Raw genomic sequence first — 18,252 nt, 5'->3', positions numbered from 1 at the left:
CTGCCTCACCAACCCTCTCCAAAGATCTTGTTACCCGCATTTCACGAGGTGCACTTATGGGAGGCCGTGTTGGCTCCCCTACCCTCCGATTGTCATAGTGAGAGAAACGTTGTTGTGGTGTGATCTGTGGTCGCACTTTTGGTGTAGGATAATATCTTGGTGCTAGAGTTGGGCTAATTGCAGTGGTCCACTTTGATGTTGAGGGTCCCTCTCTCGTGAACTCTTGTAGGGAAGGAGCATCAGTTTCTCCAAGAAAGGCTATCTCTCCTGGTTTATTTGTATTAGCTGAGAGCACTTCCATGAATAATGGTTGTTCTCTCCACGTGAGCTCACGTGTGAGGTCCCTGTTCCCACCGAGCAACGGATTCGGGGTACTAGCAGCGGAAGTAGCACTTCTCGCGCGGGACAGGGGTCCCACACTCGGGGCCTCGCCCACGGATATCCGGACAAGAGACTAATCCGTCGGTTTGTCCAAAACCGAATCCGAAAAAACTTCCTTTACCTGGAAAGCACGGGCGATTCCACCAGGATAACTCTTTACTCTAACATAGTCAAGATCATTACTGATCAAACTGATCTGACTGCACCTTTAATGGTACTTGGTCAAATCAAGGAAGAACTTGCACTTGGATCATTGGAATCAACGCTTTTTTCCCCATCAAGAGGCACAGCCGTTGATTCCTATCCATAGAACAATTTCTATCCGGGATTTACTTCATCTATCGTAATAATAGAAATTAAATCTCGATTTACGGATCCATCAGTCCAGCCTAACCCCATCCGAGCCCATGGGTTAGCCAACCGCCCAACCACTGTAGTGATGGGATCCAATTTGGAATTTGGTTAGGTTTTGTCCCGGGTACCAAGGAAAAGAGTTCCAAGGCCCCGTAGCCGGAAGTTAATGAAAACATAAAACTAGTCATACCACTTACACACCCAATATGAAATTGCCTTTTTCTTAGCATCAACTAGCTTTAAAACAATCCTTTAATAAAACCATTATGTCACTGATGACAATCCTCAAAGTCTCTGGTTGAATCCTTATTTCCAGTCATTCTTTCATCGGTATACTTATGGCATCATTGGCAACCAAAACGCTCACCACCTGTTCTCTCAGGGGCCTTTTCCATGGTTCCTAGCTCATAGTAACCGGCAATATATTCATATAATAGAATGGAGTCTCCGTGGAAGATCAGCAAGATCAACCCACAGATCCATATAAAAGAGCCATGGACTCATCTGTTGAGGACCAGCAAGGTCAATCAACCAGATCCATGCCCGGTTTCAGAAAACAACTCTTACTCCTTATTCCAATATCTTCCACGACGCACGTGTGGGTATCTTCGGCGACCCAGAGCCCGAGCACCGTATGGTCAGCACCCTCTAGGATCCTTTGCAGGTGACCTAGCGCTTCACTCATAGGCCGCTTCCTTGGTCCCTCATCCACCGTACCGGAAGCTCACCATTTAAATCGAGCCGAGGCTGGTCAAGACCTCGATCGACCTTGCTACGCGAGACGTCCTCCATTGACTCTCCGTCAGCAGTTGCAACTTTATCAGTTCAGTCTTCATGACCTTAATCCTCAAGACGGTCAAAATGCTTCTCCAGCATTCTTGACATAAAACAGTCATTTACAAACAGTCACAAATACAATTTCTATAACGAACTCTTGTCTTTCCATATTATCCACTCTCGGACCACATTACTTATTCCACATTCCATTCAGTGTGTACTCGTTCTCATCCATTCACTCATATAGACTACATTATCTCACATACATCTTCATATTCATTATTCTACATACATATCCATGTTCGTACGTCCACATCATACATCCAATTTTACATTCATACATACGCATCTACATGCATACATCCACATCTACATTCATACATCCATACCTCCATTTCCACATCCACACATCCACATTCATATTCATACATCCACATCTACATACATACATCCATACATCCACATCTACATACATACATCCATTTTCACATCCTCATTCATACATACACATCCACATACATACATACACATCCGTATCTACATCCATACATCCACATCCACATCAACATTCACATTCATACATATACATCTACATGTATACATCCACATCACATTCATACAACCATATTACATCCATTCTCGTCCTAACACATCCCATATACATCTTAACACATTCTATCACATCTCATACACATCTTATCACATCTTTTTACATCTCATACACCTCTTATCACATCCTATCACTTTCCATATGCATCTTATCAATTCTTATCACATCTCATACACCTCTTATCACATCCTATCACTTTCCATACGCATCTTATCAATTCTTATCACATCTCATACACCTCTTATCACCTCCTATCACATTTCATATCTTTTTTTTTTTTAAAGAGAATTCTTATATTTGATATAAGATTTCTCTACACATTTATTTATACATAAATTCCATTTAAGGAGACTAACACTTTCGAATTTAAAATCAATCTTTTATGCATCTTCTTATGCATAAATTCAATTTAGTAGGAAATTACACTTTTAGAATAAAAGAATTTCTCTTATGCATCTAAGTTAAGCATAAAATCCATTTATGAGGAAAATCACACTTTTAGTATAAAAAGAATATCTTTTATGCATACCTATATGCATGAAATCCAATATGATAAAAGTAACTCTTTTGATATAAAAAATTTTCCTTTATGCATACTTCTATGCATGAAAATTAAAAATGATAAAAGTAACACTTTTGATATAAAAATTTTCCTTTATGCATACTTCTATGCATGAAAATTAAAAATGATAAAAGTAACACTTTTGATATAAAAATTTTTCCTTTATGCATACTTCTATGCATGAAAATTAAAAATGATAAAAGTAACACTTTTGATATAAAAATTTTTCCTTTATGCATACTTCTATGCATGAAAATTAAAAATGATAAAAGTAACACTTTTAATATAAAAATTTATCCTTTATGCATACTTCTATGCATGAAAATAAAAATGGTAAAAATAACACTTTTGATATAAAAATTTATCCATTATGCATACTTCTATGCATGAAATAAAAATGGTAAAAATAACACTTTTGATATAAAAATTTATCCATTATGCATGAAAATAAAAATGGTAAAAATAACACTTTTGATATAAAAATTTATCCATTATGCATACTTCTATGCATGAAATAAAAATGGTAAAAATAACACTTTTGATATAAAAACTTATCCTTTATGCATGATATTAAAATTCAATTTCTCCATGATTGTAATGAAATTCTTTCAATTAATCTAGGATGATAATTCCTAGAATATGGTAGGAAGTCCTCTTTTTATGCTTTGAATGAGATTATTTTATGCATAATTTTTATAAAAATTTTGCCATAGCTCCGCTGCTATGACTGATAAATCTCAATTTTTCTAAGGGATAAAGTTTATCATTAAGGAAATAAAAATGATCTCTAATTGGCTCATTAATCCATAATGGATTGAATCATCAATATACATAAACTAAAAGCATAGAAAAAAGCCATTAATTTGGCCTCAAGCATAGCTTAATCTTGGGTTAAGGAAAAGCTTTATGAAAAGCTTGATTTGGATTGAGAATGGGTCATGAGTATGACCATTTCTTGAGTGAGAGAGAGAAATTACATAAAAACTATTAGAATTTAAACATAAATGGAAATTAACTTCAATAGCATTTATTAAATCATGTAACTCTTCACTACTAATCACCAATTAACTTCAATAGCATTTAAAAAAAACCATACCAATTAAGCTTCTCAAGCTTGAGAGGGGTTGAGAAGAGAGAACCATTGAGAAATTATAGAAAGATCAATATTCACTAATTACCTTACAACTTGCTTGATTCTTTGTTCACGGTAGAGGCCCCCAACCAATCAATTGGTTAAGTATGTTGATGGAGCCACTAATGGGGATTGAAGAAAGAGGGAAGCTCCAAAAACTAGTGAATTATTAAATGAATTCACAGTTCTTGGCTTAGGTGGAGTAGAGTAACGATGCATAAACACTATCTATTTTTCAACAAGGGGGAGGCTTCTATTTATAGGAAAAATTGAGCTCCTAACCAAACAAACTGATTCTAGAATTTTCTAAATCAGTTTGGTCAATATTTGACCATTTTTAGGTCAGTTAAGCTAACTTTTTGGAACTAGACTTGAATGAGGAGAGAGGAGAGATGAAATATCTCAATTTTTATGAGTTTAAAACTCATTCAAGCATGTGAAATATGCACCTCCTTTAAAGAACTCCCCTTCCTTACATATGTGTCATAATGGAATCATTTTAATATTGCTCATAGTTTTTTTACTAATAAACCTTGTACATTTTCAACTCTTCATCTTATGTGAAATATGCACCTCCTTTAAAGAATTCCCCTTCCTTACATATGTGTCATAATGGAATCATTTTAATATTGCTCATAGTTTTTTACTAATAAACCTTGTACATTTTCAACTCTTCATCTTATGTGAAATATGCACCTCCTTTAAAGAATTCCCCTTCCTTACATATGTGTCATAATGGAATCATTTTAATATTGCTCATAGTTTTTTACTAATAAACCTTGTACATTTTCAACTCTTCATCTTATGTGAGCATTTACTCATTTTTGGATACCCAAAATATCTCATATTTTTAATATTGCTCATAGTTTTTTACTAATAAACCTTGTACATTTTCAACTCTTCACCTTATGTGAGCATTTACTCATTTTTGGGTATCTTCTTTTTACAAATTTGGATTTATCTCTTCCCTACACATGGATTGATGCTATTGGCCCATAGGAACCTTAATTGGACCATAGTCTAAAGATTTTTGAAAATCTAGACCCTTAGACTAAGGTTCTTTATACCTATTTCCAATTAATTCCAATTGCACATTGGAAAATTCTTTTTGAATTTCTGTTTCAGGGGAACTCATCTGAATTATAAGAGATATTTTTCTATCCAAAAATATTCAAAATCTGAATATTCTCTCTCTAGAATAATTTTTCTCTCTCTAGGCTAAAATAGTTAGCAACAGGGTCTTTATATTTCTAAAGAGGGTTGATTACAGGGGAAGATACTAGACATCAAAAAGGGGTTGGGGGAGGAATCTTACATTCTACCCCACTTAAAAAACGCGAGATGTCCTCATCTCGCAACTTGTGATAATTTCACAAGATTCACGAATATGAGACTTAGAGAAAAATTTTAATCAAGATTAACCACCAAGATAAGTCTTAAAGAGAGCAAGATTCAAAATACGAACAAGATTTAAACTTTATTCATTCTCGGAACTTATACAGTAAAGATAGAGGAACTCTTTACACTTCCATAAGCCCGTCCATCATATGGTCACAAAAGCAGTCCTCACAAGCTGCACAAGTATAAGGTAACTCATCTATGGGAATGATTCTGTGGGTTAGTGCTGCGCCTATCTCAGTGGTATGAGGTGTTCTAACAAAAGGACCTCTGAGAGGCAAGCCAAAAATGGGGTAAAGGCATATCTTCTCATGAGGAAGAAAACACGCCAGTAAGAAGACCCGCTCAAAAAACCCAAGATGTCTTGATCTCATGACGCAGTAGTATCGAGGACCCAAACCCAAGGCTTCGATAACCATGGCCAAGCGGACATTGTTACGAAAGTGCTGCTGACCCCAGGGTGTTACCCTAGTTATGTCTTGATAGGTCCGCCATTTTGTCTGCGCTACAGAAGTTCCCAAGTGAGGGAAAAGTGAGCGCTCATACTGTTCTATAAAATCTTTCTTCATAGACTCCCTTGCGTCTTGAAGGTGAGAAATCATCATGGATAAAACTAATTCTTGTTGCCAAGCCATGAAGGAGATTAAGAAGGAAAGAAGATCGATGGAAGTAAGATTACTGTGAACGACAAGTAAAAGTTACGACTTATATAAAGGAAGGAGCTAGCGTAACTTAGAAGCCAACGGTAACTTGCCACTGAAGTTTTACCGTCTTTCCATGATTTGGGTTTGGCACATTTTTCTATAGAAGGTATTCAGAACTTTGAGATGAGGAGATAAAAGAAGTTCGTAAGCTAAATCACCTACTTTCTTTGGTCCACAATATCTGGGAGATAACTTCTTATACTTCCCAAGAGATAAAGAACTTCTTTTGGGCCGTACTCGAGACCAAAACCTTGATATCCAAAACATTGATTCTCACTTCTGACTCGTTTTTCTGAATCCTTAAAACAGGTGGGACTCTTGAGAAGTATTCAGGAAAAAGGTTCTTCCTTTTTTAAACAGAATCTTTCTTTTATTTTAGAGAGAGAATAATTATAAGATCAGAAAGGGAGATTTTTACTCCTGTATACCTCTAAGGCTGGGGGAGGAATCTTACATTCTACCCCACTTAAAAGGTGCAAGATGTCCTCATCTCGCAAGTAGAGGACAACTCTTTTGCTTAAGATCCAATTTATTCTGGGGTTCCTTATATTCCGGTTAACCCAACAGAATATGGGGATAAATATCCCTTATATAGAATTCATCATTAAATAACAATTCATTCAGATCATATCATTCATATCTTTAACACGATAATGGTCCATTAGATCGAAAAATTTCCTTCTGAACATTCCTCCACGGAATTTAAGTTAAGCAAGTTCTCAATTTGTCATCTCTTAACTTGATTTACCGTCTCAAGTATTAACAGTAGCAATTTGACAGCACAATCCACTAATCTCATAGTGATTTGCTGAATCATTTTTATCATTTATCATTACAGGGACTCGTCCCAATCATCCACATTGTGGTTTCGCTCAGCTTATTACATTTCAGCCCATTTTCAGGGATCATCATTTTTCAATCAGAATCCAAATCAATTCATCAGTTTCCAAACAGAATTAAAAATCATATCAACCACATTCAAAATCATCATCTGGATAGCATTAACGCTTATAATTTCAAGTCTTAGATTTACTCGTATATACTGTCGGTAAAGAGCTGCAGTTATACCCTCGATATATACGGATAGTCATGATACTCGAAACTATAAGGTAAATACCATCATGTCTAGGTCTCAAGCAAGTTAGGGTTCCATACAATTGCGGTACTTCCAATTGAAGACCCAATTACTAATTTACGAATTTCAATTTGAATTAACAATTTGTATGAATTATATCAAACAATTACAACCTTTTTGTGCGTTTTGATAAACTTTTGACATAATTGGCTCCTCAGTTGATCTTATTGGAGATCTATGACTTAAGTCTGATAAATAGATTTTTCTTTATCCGATCGTCCGTTAAAAAAAAACATTTGTATATTTATATACAAGTTGCAATAATTACATAGAGTGGCTCGGCTCCAAAATTCAAAATCTCCTCGAGAGACGCATAAGACGACGGTACTGGGCCATAGTCATGCCCTGTTACATAAGTTCTCTAACTGCGAAGGGAGTTATTATTTTCTCCTTAGGGATAAATCGACTAAGGAGTCTATAAATTCGACATGAAAGTCTGAAATTTCGAGGTATCGAATGATATAGAATGACACCACGCACCATTTTCAGCTTTAACAGGATCATAGTCAATGAGAGATTCTGCCACAGCATTGTACGGCGGTTGCAATGGGCGTGGACATATTGCCCTGCAAACCACTTATGTTGTATTCTCTCCGCTGGGGTAGGAAAATATAAATCCGCAAAATGGCGTGCGAGTCTTGCTCGGCTTGTTTGAGTTGAAGCGGAAGAGATGAGATGCTCGAAGGCAAATGCAATCATATCTTGAGACTGGGTGAGATCGGGAATACCAGATAAATGTGGATCTTCCATCTATAAAAACAATTTCTTTGATTAAAATTTCTTCATTAAAGAAGCTTACGGAATGAAAATACATTATGAAAATGCTGTTTCTGAATTCTTATTACCAATTTCAGATAAGAATTTAATTATCTTTATTAGCTTTCAAAAGTTGCTCTGATACCAACTGTGAGGTCCCTGTTCCCATCGAGCAACGGATTCGGGGTACTAGCAGCGGAAGTAGCACTTCTCGCGCGGGACAGGGGTCCCACACTCGGGGCCTCGCCCACGGATATCCGGACAAGAGACTAATCCGTCGGTTTGTCCAAAACCGAATCCGAAAAAACTTCCTTTACCCGGAAAGCACGGGCGATTCCACCAGGATAACTCTTTACTCTAACGTAGTCAAGATCATTACTGATCAAACTGATCTGACTGCACCTTTAACGGTACTTGGTCAAATCAAGGAAGAACTTGCACTTGGATCATTGGAATCAATGCTTTTTTCCCCATCAAGAGGCACAGCCGTTGATTCCTATCCATAGAACAATTTCTATCCGGGATTTACTTCATCTATCGTAATAATAGAAATTAAATCTCGATTTATGGATCCATCAGTCCAGCCTAACCCCATCCGAGCCCATGGGTTAGCCAACCGCCCAACCACTGTAGTGATGGGATCCAATTTGGAATTTGGTTAGGTTTTGTCCCGGGTACCAAGGAAAAGAGTTCCAAGGCCCCGTAGCCGGAAGTTCATGCAAACATAAAACTAGTCATACCACTTACACACCCAATATGAAATTGCCTTTTTCTTAGCATCAACTAGCTTTAAAACAATCCTTTAATAAAACCATTATGTCACTGATGACAATCCTCAAAGTCTCTGGTTGAATCCTTATTTCCAGTCATTCTTTCATCGGTATACTTATGGCATCATTGGCAACCAAAACGCTCACCACCTGTTCTCTCAGGGGCCTTTTCCATGGTTCCTAGCTCATAGTAACCGGCAATATATTCATATAATAGAATGGAGTCTCCGTGGAAGATCAGCAAGATCAACCCACAGATCCATATAAAAGAGCCATGGACTCATCTGTTGAGGACCAGCAAGGTCAATCAACCAGATCCATGCCCGGTTTCAGAAAACAACTCTTACTCCTTATTCCAATATCTTCCACGACGCACGTGTGGGTATCTTCGGCGACCCAGAGCCCGAGCACCGTATGGTCAGCACCCTCTTGGATCCTTCGCAGGTGACCTGGCGCTTCACTCATAGGCCGCTTCCTTGGTCCCTCATCCACCGTACCGGAAGCTCACCATTTAAATCGAGCCGAGGCTGGTCAAGACCTCGATCGACCTTGCTACGCGAGACGTCCTCCATTGACTCTCCGTCAGCAGTTGCAACTTTATCAGTTCAGTCTTCATGACCTTAATCCTCAAGACGGTCAAAATGCTTCTCCAGCATTCTTGACATAAAACAGTCATTTACAAACAGTCACAAATACAATTTCTATAACGAACTCTTGTCTTTCCATATTATCCACTCTCGGACCACATTACTTATTCCACATTCCATTCAGTGTGTACTCGTTCTCATCCATTCACTCATATAGACTACATTATCTCACATACATCTTCATATTCATTATTCTACATACATATCCATGTTCGTACGTCCACATCATACATCCAATTTCACATTCATACATACGCATCTACATGCATACATCCACATCTACATTCATACATCCATACCTCCATTTCCACATCCACACATCCACATTCATATTCATACATCCACATCTACATACATACATCCATACATCCACATCTACATACATACATCCATTTTCACATCCTCATTCATACATACACATCCACATACATACATACACATCCGTATCTACATCCATACATCCACATCCACATCAACATTCACATTCATACATATACATCTACATGTATACATCCACATCACATTCATACAACCATATTACATCCATTCTCGTTCTAACACATCCCATATACATCTTAACACATTCTATCACATCTCATACACATCTTATCACATCTTTTTACATCTCATACACCTCTTATCACATCCTATCACTTTCCATATGCATCTTATCAATTCTTATCACATCTCATACACCTCTTATCACATCCTATCACTTTCCATACGCATCTTATCAATTCTTATCACATCTCATACACCTCTTATCACCTCCTATCACATTTCATATCTTTTTTTTTTTTAAAGAGAATTCTTATATTTGATATAAGATTTCTCTACACATTTATTTATACATAAATTCCATTTAAGGAGACTAACACTTTCGAATTTAAAATCAATCTTTTATGCATCTTCTTATGCATAAATTCAATTTAGTAGGAAATTACACTTTTAGAATAAAAGAATTTCTCTTATGCATCTAAGTTAAGCATAAAATCCATTTATGAGGAAAATCACACTTTTAGTATAAAAAGAATATCTTTTATGCATACCTATATGCATGAAATCCAATATGATAAAAGTAACTCTTTTGATATAAAAAATTTTCCTTTATGCATACTTCTATGCATGAAAATTAAAAATGATAAAAGTAACACTTTTGATATAAAAATTTTCCTTTATGCATACTTCTATGCATGAAAATTAAAAATGATAAAAGTAACACTTTTGATATAAAATTTTTTCCTTTATGCATACTTCTATGCATGAAAATTAAAAATGATAAAAGTAACACTTTTGATATAAAAATTTTTCCTTTATGCATACTTCTATGCATGAAAATTAAAAATGATAAAAGTAACACTTTTAATATAAAAATTTATCCTTTATGCATACTTCTATGCATGAAAATAAAAATGGTAAAAATAACACTTTTGATATAAAAATTTATCCATTATGCATACTTCTATGCATGAAATAAAAATGGTAAAAATAACACTTTTGATGTAAAAATTTATCCATTATGCATGAAAATAAAAATGGTAAAAATAACACTTTTGATATAAAAATTTATCCATTATGCATACTTCTATGCATGAAATAAAAATGGTAAAAATAACACTTTTGATATAAAAACTTATCCTTTATGCATGATATTAAAATTCAATTTCTCCATGATTGTAATGAAATTCTTTCAATTAATCTAGGATGATAATTCCTAGAATATGGTAGGAAGTCCTCTTTTTATGCTTTGAATGAGATTATTTTATGCATAATTTTTATAAAAATTTTGCCATAGCTCCGCTGCTATGACTGATAAATCTCAATTTTTCTAAGGGATAAAGTTTATCATTAAGGAAATAAAAATGATCTCTAATTGGCTCATTAATCCATAATGGATTGAATCATCAATATACATAAACTAAAAGCATAGAAAAAAGCCATTAATTTGGCCTCAAGCATAGCTTAATCTTGGATTAAGGAAAAGCTTTATGAAAAGCTTGATTTGGATTGAGAATGGGTCATGAGTATGACCATTTCTTGAGTGAGAGAGAGAAATTACATAAAAACTATTAGAATTTAAACATAAATGGAAATTAACTTCAATAGCATTTATTAAATCATGTAACTCTTCACTACTAATCACCAATTAACTTCAATAGCATTTAAAAAAAACCATACCAATTAAGCTTCTCAAGCTTGAGAGGGGTTGAGAAGAGAGAACCATTGAGAAATTATAGAAAGATCAATATTCACTAATTACCTTACAACTTGCTTGATTCTTTGTTCACCCGGTAGAGGCCCCCAACCAATCAATTGGTTAAGTATGTTGATGGAGCCACTAATGGGGATTGAAGAAAGAGGGAAGCTCCAAAAACTAGTGAATTATTAAATGAATTCACAGTTCTTGGCTTAGGTGGAGTAGAGTAACGATGCATAAACACTATCTATTTTTCAACAAGGGGGAGGCTTCTATTTATAGGAAAAATTGAGCTCCTAACCAAACAAACTGATTCTAGAATTTTCTAAATCAGTTTGGTCAATATTTGACCATTTTTAGGTCAGTTAAGCTAACTTTTTGGAACTAGACTTGAATGAGGAGAGAGGAGAGATGAAATATCTCAATTTTTATGAGTTTAAAACTCATTCAAGCATGTGAAATATGCACCTCCTTTAAAGAACTCCCCTTTCTTACATATGTGTCATAATGGAATCATTTTAATATTGCTCATAGTTTTTTTTACTAATAAACCTTGTACATTTTCAACTCTTCATCTTATGTGAAATATGCACCTCCTTTAAAGAATTCCCCTTCCTTACATATGTGTCATAATGGAATCATTTTAATATTGCTCATAGTTTTTTACTAATAAACCTTGTACATTTTCAACTCTTCATCTTATGTGAAATATGCACCTCCTTTAAAGAATTCCCCTTCCTTACATATGTGTCATAATGGAATCATTTTAATATTGCTCATAGTTTTTTACTAATAAACCTTGTACATTTTCAACTCTTCATCTTATGTGAGCATTTACTCATTTTTGGATACCCAAAATATCTCATATTTTTAATATTGCTCATAGTTTTTTACTAATAAACCTTGTACATTTTCAACTCTTCACCTTATGTGAGCATTTACTCATTTTTGGGTATCTTCTTTTTACAAATTTGGATTTATCTCTTCCCTACACATGGATTGATGCTATTGGCCCATAGGAACCTTAATTGGACCATAGTCTAAAGATTTCTGAAAATCTAGACCCTTAGACTAAGGTTCTTTATACCTATTTCCAATTAATTCCAATTGCACATTGGAAAATTCTTTTTGAATTTCTGTTTCAGGGGAACTCATCTGAATTATAAGAGATATTTTTCTATCCAAAAATATTCAAAATCTGAATATTCTCTCTCTAGAATAATTTTTCTCTCTCTAGGCTAAAATAGTTAGCAACAGGGTCTTTATATTTCTGAAGAGGGTTGATTACAGGGGAAGATACTAGACATCAAAAAGGGGTTGGGGGAGGAATCTTACATCACGAATCTCCTTCCAATCTAAGGTTCGGTATTCATTGGCCCATTTATCAATGTTTCAGTTCTTGTATCCTGCAAGCTTCTCGACTACCACCACAAGTGCTAGAGGAAGATCTAGCTCTGGCAATCTAGTTGTGGCATAATATCCTTCTAAAGAGTCCTTATAGGGAGCTGCTCAACTAGTGTGCAAGCCCTTCTCCTCCCCCGCCTCAGCTCCCCCCTCCCCCCCCCGCTATCCTCTCTCCTTCCGCCTCGCCGTTTCCTCGTAGGGCTGTGTCCCTCCCGTTGGTGACCCCGGTCTCTGGCCTTTTCCCTCTGGAGGACTCCATGGAAGCCACTCCGACTACCCCTGCCGATTTTGGTCTCCGTCTGGAGTTCACAGATGCAGATCATCAGTTGTTTGTTTCCACAGTATCCGCTCTTGAGGCCTCCTCCTTGGTCTGCAAGATAGTGGGTAGCCGTCCGATGCGGAGAGAGCTTCGCGACCTTCTGCAAGGCAGCCTCGTTGGCATGCTTGCCAAGATCGTCAGCGTCTATTTTTTGGGACGTGGCTACTACCAGGTGGATTTCGAGTCCCCCCCCAGGCAGCTCAGACGGTGCTGGCTCGGAGTCCCATTGCCCTCCGCTCATCCCGGGCGTTCCTGGCGCGATGGAATCACGGTTTCGACCCCGCTTCTGACCCGCTAGCAGGCGCGGCAGGTTTCCCCATCACTATCTGCTTTCCTGGACTCCGCAGGGAGTACTTGCCCCTCTTGTCATCCATTGGCAAGGCGTTTGGGCAGGTGGTGGAGACGCCTCAGACAGCGGCTTCAGTGATAGCTCGGGCAGTAGGACTCCCGGCCATTCGTGTTGTGGTTCCGTCACACCGGAGTCCCTCCCAAAGACGATCCTCCTCCCTTGTCTTTCTGGAGGACATCTGATACAGCGCATGGAGTATTCGGGCCTCCCCGGCCAGTGCTACATCTGTCGAGAGATGGGCCACCTCGCACGCACCTGTCCCCCCGCAAGGGGGTTCATCCTTCACGCTCTGCCGCCTCTGGACCCCCTTCAGGAGGCCCGAGGGGTGGCCATCCACCTCAAAGACTGGACATCCCTGGCTCGTCTCAGCAGCAGCAGCAGGCGCCATCATCTGACGAGCAGGCCCTGGCGGAGGATGCCGCGCAGACCCAAGAGGCTGGCGGATGGCAGGAGGTTCACCGGTAGAAACGCCCGACCCGCAGGGACCGTCGCAGACCCCAGCAGGCAACACAGGCTGGCGGACAGGCAACTCCGGCTGGCGTCCAGGCACCTACCCACACTTATGCTCCAGTCAGGGATAGGCAACCAACAGGTCCCACCCCGATGGATGAGGATTCAGTCTTAGTGCCCGTTGAGGCCGTCGGTGGAGCCCCCCATGTGGAGACCCCGCTCCCGCCTCCCTCCGAGGGGGGCCCCGCCCCCTCCATGGAGCAGATTCCTGAGGATCCCGGGCCGCACTCTGCAACCCCCGGCCCCTCCTCCCCTCACTCGAAGAGCACTCCTTCCACCCCCCCTCTCCCCCCCCACCAGCCCCCCCTCCCGCCTCCCCCGGCGGCCCCCCTGACACCTCTCCTCTGGCAGATGCCTCTCCATCCTCTCCTCGCTCTCCCCCCTCCTCTCCGCGAGCCACCATCCCTCCCTCGGCCTCTCCAGGATACTCCTCCAGACCACCCACTGCCCCGGGGCAGCGCAGCTGGGTAGGCCAGAGTTCAGTTCAGCGGCTGTTCCACCGCCACTCCGGGCCGGTGGAGATGGCGATCCTAGTTTCGCCCGCCAGAGAGTTCTCTCCACCTGGGGGGCCCCCGCGAGTGATGGGGCTCCCAGTGGATTACGGTTTCTTCAGGTGTCTCCAGCTGGATGCTGGCCCATTCGAGACACTGGTCGCGCCCTTGCGAGTATGCGTGGTGTGTCATCCCTCTCGTTCTCCTTCAGTTGGTGAGCAGCACGGTGGCCTTCTCCTTTCCTCTCAGTGTTGCCCCAGACTCAGCATGGGATTGCAACTCTGTAGAGGAAGTTTTGCGTGATCAGATACTGGAGTTTTCTCACCACTTCAGTGACTTGGGGCTCACGGACCTATTGCAAACCCGATTACACTCAGCCCGCATGAGCTTGTTTGGTATAGGAGATTGGTGTGAGGTGAAGAAAAGAAGAAAGAACCTGCCTCTATAGCCCTTCCACCTCCCAAACTTGGAATACAACACACGAACGAAAACACACGAACGGAGGCACCACCAGCCACCGGCTGGAACACTCTCACACTTCACCACCCACCCATGCCAGAAAGACAGCACAAAACAGGGGCACCATAGACAAAGCAAACACCCAGCAATTATATTCCCAGTCAAAACATCATACAAGCTTCTCCCGACACAGAAGCCTTACTCACACAACCATAAACAAAACACTCAGACCTATCACTGCCGAGGATACACCACATCCCCAATCACCACGAACCACTCGCCTGCCTGCTGTGGCAATCACACCATAAAGAACCCGGCCACTCACTCTTTAGAGGGCGCCCCACCAGCTAACCCTCAACTCTCTGCAGCCCATCACTTCTGCATGTGTCGTCAGCAACAACTACACCAACACTTCTCTCTCACTCTCTGTGCTGATCCTCTGCCAGCCTCTTCAAACCCTTCCTCTTACAGCTTATCTGCAGTGCTACCGGCCCACCACCAAGCAGCAACACCTGTCTTTCTCTCTGCTTCACTCGGCACCCTGCTCTGTCCACTGTCCTGCTTCACCTACGCGGCCCACACCAGACCTCGTAGATCACCTGTCCACAGCCACACGCTGTCCACTCTGACTAACCAAACCAAGGCCACACCCTCAGTCCGTCCACGCTCCAGCCTTTGCTGCTCTTCACAAGTCCCTAGCGTATAACCCAATCATCACAAGGCAGCCTCCTCATAGAAGGCATCTACTTTGTCCGCTCCAGGCTCCGCTACTCTCTTCACAATCCAGCTTCTCTCAGCAGCCCGCCACACTTCCATCAGGGGCCTCACCTTGCTTCAGCTGCACCAGCCCGGCTTCCACTTACACTTGCCCTCCACGCTCACAGCCCGTCGGCTGTCCTCACCAAGGCGGCTCTCCTTTTCACTTGTCTCCGCAGCATCACCCGCCAGCCATCTCACACCACGAAGCAGCAACTTAACCTTCAGTCGACGTCCTTTCGCCAACCTTCCCTTCGGCGCGTCTGTCTTCACAGCGCCTCCACAGTCTCCCGGCCTCCAGGCGATTACCTACAGCAGGCCTCTCCCTCCAGGCGGCAACTCCCACCTCGTCTTGCCTCTGTGTGCTGCAACTCCACCAACCTTGCATTGCCTTCACTCCAGGCTCGATGACCCAGGCGCCTCCAGCTCTCTCTCCTCTGCTTTTTCACCAGGGAGGCCCAGCTACCAGCAGTTGCAGCCTGTCAGCCCTTCTACGCCAGCTGCGCTCACTAGGGCGCCTACCTTCGCTGCAATTCAATCAGAGCCCCCATCGTACAAAGTGACCGTTTCTCTTTTCTCCTCACCAGCAGCTCCTTCGCCAACCTTCCCGAACGTCTTCGCTTGGCGGCAACTCAAGCCTCCAAGTGGCTTTTCACATATTGGCCACGTTTATCATTATTTTATTTTTTAAAAGATGGCCATCCTCTCTTCCATTTCACACCAATCTAAAGGCTACCTTAGCCCATTAATCATTAATTGCTCCCATGCCTCCATACCTCTTCTTCAAATGCAACTCAGTGCCCGCTGTACTTGGACGCATACACACTTCAAGGCAACATTAATCCCCCATGCTTCCACATCTTTCGAGATGCAACCCTCCAGTGCCCAATTATATATTGGACGTGCACATAAATGCAGGCTATCAAGCAGCTGATCATCTCCAGTGGACCTCTCACCGAACAGGCCTGTAACAAAACCATCCACCCTGTACACCTGGCAACGCCCTCCAAGCCAATCTCTTCACAATTCCCACGCATCCATATGTACACGAGCCTAGAATACCTCTCAGAAAAATGCCTGACATACTTTGCCAACCCCCCCATCTGCTAGAGCATTCATGCTCAGCAGCAAAAAAACAAAGTCCAATAGTTATCCACCAGGATCAAAAGGAAATAGCAACTCACCATCGCATTCCCCAGCATCCGTGAAAACCAATGGCTGCATCACTGCATACCAAACATCAACCACATCCACAACATCATCCACGTCCACTTCACCCACAACAAACCTCCTTGTCTTCAAAACCTGTGGCATTACAGCATCTAGCATCCCATTTATCAACACCTGTGAAGGCCAGGTTTCAGCATCTTGACCTTTCTCCACACCAAAATCCACATCCTCTCCAATGGAAGTGTCCACCAGCACTTTCAGCTCTTGTAAAACAGGCATCTCTTCACAACCATACAGCTCGACTGGTTCAGAATCCTTGTCATCCATGCACTTTGCTTTTAGCATCTCAGCAACCCGCAAAGAAGCCTTTGCTACACTCTCGACCATATTTGCATCCATCTCCATCTCTGGCTGCTCCTGCTCATCAAGGCTAGCAACTTCCCATACATCATCTTCAAGCACAATACTCACATCACAACGCTCTGCCTTAGCCAAATCTACATGCATACCTTCTCGACCATATTTGCATCCATCTCCATCTCTGTCTCCTGCTCATCAAGGCTAGCAACTTCCCATACATCATCTTCAAGCACAATACTCACATCACAACGCTCTGCCTCAGCCAAATCTACATGCATACCTTCTCGAGTGTTGCCAACCCCCCTGGTATCATCGTCCAAAGACTCCCCAGCACATAATGCATCCCATGGAACAACATCCATACCATCCATTGCAGGTACCATACCACCATCAAGATGTTCAAGAAAATCCATAATAATAGGATCTTCCTCCATGCTCTCCACATCCGCATCACAAACCATCTTCACCTCATCACAAGTCTCTACCCCATCCTCCTCCCTTGTAGAATCTGGCAAACAATCTTCCTCAAAGCATCCTGTATCCAGCTCCTCTTTCTTCTTATCATCAGCCAATCCCAAGGCATCATCCTCTTTGCTTCCATGTGCATGCATGTCATCCAAATCCAAATGATCTCCAATATGACCTTCCAAATCACTGCAGCCACGACGTCCAAATCCAAAGAAGAATCCACTGGCAACTCCTTATCTGCAAAAGTCTCAAACTTTGACCCAGATTCCTCATCCTGCTTTCCAAACTTTGGAAAAAAATCAGAAGGCATATAAAACATCCCCCTTTGCACCTGTATCAGCCTTTGAGGCTCCTGTCTAATCAAACCTTGCATAGAACTCTTATCCACCCCAACCGAATTTACCTGCATATCTCTTGCAGACACGACACCCTCATACGGATAAATACCCAACTTCATCTGCTTCAAAACCTTGCCTTCCTTTTCCCTAGCAACCCTAACAGCATCATCAAATGACTTGGGATTCTTTAACTCAACCCTGACCT

This window comes from Cibotium barometz, chromosome 22 (genome assembly GCF_041138505.1).
Source record: "Cibotium barometz isolate CiBa-2024 chromosome 22, ASM4113850v1, whole genome shotgun sequence".
Taxonomy (NCBI): Eukaryota; Viridiplantae; Streptophyta; class Polypodiopsida; order Cyatheales; family Cibotiaceae; genus Cibotium; species Cibotium barometz.
The sequence above is the reverse complement of the archived record's forward strand: the minus strand, read 5'-3'. Positions refer to the sequence as shown.